The 3,439-nt window shown below is 38.0% G+C and overlaps 1 pseudogene; it reads left to right on the top strand.

The window, feature by feature from the left end:
* Window positions 1-2,460: 2,460 nt before the first annotated feature.
* LOC112622613 lies at window positions 2,461-3,216 on the top strand (annotated as a pseudogene).
* The last annotated feature ends 223 nt before the right edge of the window (window positions 3,217-3,439 follow it).

Here is a 3,439-nt window from a genome sequence, read left to right as displayed (position 1 = left end):
TCGCAGCTACTTGGGAGGCTAAGGCACAAGAATAGCTTGAACTCGTGAGGCAGAGGCTGCAGAGAGCTGAAATCATGCCACTGTACTCCAGCCTGGATGACAGAGCGAGACCCTGTCTCAAAAAAAAAAAAAAAAAATGTGGATTTCATGTGTATGTGCATTAGTCAAAACTGTGCCGCTAAGATTTGCACATTTCTATCAATGTGTGTGTGTATATATATAATTCAATGTATATATACAACGTATATAAGAAAAATTATAAATAATAACAATCAAGGAGGGGTAGAGAGGGGATAGAGGTACAGATGATAAAAGAATGGTAAACAACAGTTTTTGAAGTTGAATAGATTGGTGCAGGTGAATTTATTATACTAAAATATTTTATATTATACTTTATAAACATTCAGTTCAGAGGGTCACATATAAAGAATCAGGAATTTCACATTCATGATGTTTACCCAAAGATGCATCCAAACATCAATTTCTTTGACTTGATATTAATGGAAATATTTTAAAGTAGATCACATACATCTTTGATGTATTGACTTGTATAAATGTATACATATTCGTGTGTGTGTGTTTATATGTGGGGGGGGGAGGTTCTTGTTGACTCAGGGTCATTAGTATGCATGGTTATTACTGTTTTATTTTGTGATAAAGTGTTTTTGGACTAAAGGTAGCTGAAGAATAACTTGGATTGACTTACCTAATGGGATTTCAAGCCTTTTCTCTTAGAAATGGCTTTGTAAATATTAAATAACACCCAAAATTTCCCAGTAGTAATTAACTCTTTCTACCAAAGAGAAATGTATTCTTTGAAATCTATTGACTTTTATTACATTACTTTTGTCTCCTTTCTTTCTGTTGAGCCACCCAGATGTTCAGCTGATGTTCAATTCTAGAGCAACCCATTTCCTACTTCCAATTGCTGAGTCTACCCCATTGAGGACAAAGGAATCAGATACTTGGTTCAACCCAAAGACACTTCAAACTTACGGCCGTGCATAGATAACAGAGACAAGCTGCCTGGGTTCAAATACTCTTTTCACCACCATTAACTCATTGTTTGCTTTGTCTATGTTATTTAACCTCTTTATGCCTCATTTTCTTAAATATGAAATGGGCTTAATAGTACAACAGAAGATTGTTGTAAAAGGACTAAATCAGCTAATACTTATATAATGTTCAGAACAATGCCTAGCATTATATATATATATTATTTCTGTGTTTAAGTTCTGAAGAATTTCTGCAATGCTTCTTCATTTGGTGAGTAAACGGCCACGTTACATGAATAATGAATTACACAGAGCACACACAAATAGGATTTCCTATTGAAATCACACACAAAAAAACAGGTTAACTTGACACATACAAGCATTATTATGCTGCAGAGCCATATACCATTATTCCCAAAACTGTAAGCAGCTCACATAAATAATTTTGTAAGCAGCTCACATAAATGATTTTCTGATTTTATAAGCAACTCACAAAAACAGCGCTAAGGTTAGGGTAAATAGACTAACCCTAAATGTAATTAGAATTCCTTTATATACTCAACCTTCTTTACAATTTTGCTCATTTAATTTTAGTAATTTCCAATATCTGAAATAAATATTAATAATATTTTTCTAATACCCCATATTTATCATCATCTTCATCACAAACACCCATTTTAAATGCCAAACAGCCTGCAATCCAGCAGCTAGAATTCACAAGCTTAGGACATTTTCCCCACCTTCTTCTTAGAGGTGAATCCCCTGGATTCATTTCTGCATTTCTATCTTGTCAGTCTCTTTTGTCACACTCTCTTTGGGATTTTGGGACATTTGTCCTCTGTTCTTGCCTTCTCCTGCGTACTACTAGTTCTGAGAATAGGAGGGTTGGAGATAACTAAGGCTTTAAAGGCACTCAGCAATAGAAATATATATATATATATATTTCTTTATTCTTTAATAAAGAGTGTCTTTAATAATAAAGGAGTGTCTTTTATAAAGACACTCCTTTATTCTTCTCCTTCAAGAGTAAATTAATCTGTGCCTATTTAATTTTGCCTTGTTGCTTACATTGCTGTAAGGAGAAAGAGGATTTGGTTTGAATCCTTGAAGTGTCGGGTACTCCTACAGTGTGATTTTATGCCTAAGAAAAAGGCATGCCTCCTCTTACAAAATTACCTACCATGCCTGCCCTAATTTTCTGAAATGTCTTTAAGAATTGAACATGAAAGGTCACCCTGCAGGGTCTGTTGGTAGCCTCCTGGAGTTCTGCCTCCAGCCAAAGGGCAGGTGGTTGACAAGTCCCAGTGTGAGCAGAAGGTGCCAGAGTAGAAGCCAAGAAACAAAACCCTCTGGGGCTCCCTCTGGGACTGCTATCTGGGCTATACATTTGGCCACCCCCTCCTAGCAAAGGCAATGGCTTCCAGACTCCTGTACGGTCATCCTCTTGCTGGTTGCCTAGGGCAAGGGCACCTTGTGCGAGAGGATTGTTCAGAACTTAGGCCTCTGACATTTCTCTAGTAGCCACTGCTTGCAGGAGAACATCAAGGTCAACACTGGAGTTGGTGACATGGCCAAGCAGTACATAGAGAACGGTCTTTTGGTTCCAGACCTGTGATCGCATGCCTAATGATGTTGGAGTTGGAGAATAGATGTGGCAGCACTGCCTCCTAGATGGCTTTCCTAGGACATTAGGACAGGCTGATGTCCTGGACAAAATCTGTGAAGTGAATCTAGTGATCAGGTTGAACATTCCATTTGAAACACTTAAAGATCCTCTCCTAGCGGAAGGGTATATAACTTGGAATTCAATCCACCTCGTGTATATGGAATTGATGACATCGCTGGTGAACCATTAGTCCAGCATGAGGATGATAAACCCAGAGCAGTTTCTGCAAGGCTAAGACAGTACAAGGATGTGGCAAAGCCACTCATTGAATTATACAAAAGCCAAGGAGTGATCCACCAATTTTCTGGGATAGAGACTAACAAAATCAAGCCCTGTGTTTATATGCTTTTTTTGAACAAGAGCACAGCTATTTAGTCAAAGACACATATTGACCCTGTGCAATGGAAGAATCAGGAAGATTTAGTCACTCATTCAATTGTGTCTATAGTATTGGTATTGTGTCCAAATAAGAAGCTACCTGAGATAGCCTGCAGCTTCTTTTCTAGTTTTAATGGTGAAGTGATAGGAAAACTAATGAGTAGAAAGAGTTCATGAAGAGTTCTGCCTTTCAAAAGAGTCACCTTCACATGTTTAAGGTATCTCAGCACATCTCAAGTTCTTCACAAGAAAGCAAGTACAGGCTGGATTTCAAATGGTGTACAACCTAAACTCTAGCTGATTTTTGCAGCCTTGTTGTTGCTATAGCATCCTTTTTACACATGATGGTGGTGGTCTCCGGTTCTCTCCATCTCCTCAAAGATTGTTGAACCACAGCACC

Source organism: Theropithecus gelada, chromosome 4, assembly GCF_003255815.1.
Source record: "Theropithecus gelada isolate Dixy chromosome 4, Tgel_1.0, whole genome shotgun sequence".
Classification (NCBI taxonomy): Eukaryota; Metazoa; Chordata; class Mammalia; order Primates; family Cercopithecidae; genus Theropithecus; species Theropithecus gelada.
This window is presented reverse-complemented; position numbering and strand designations above follow the sequence as displayed.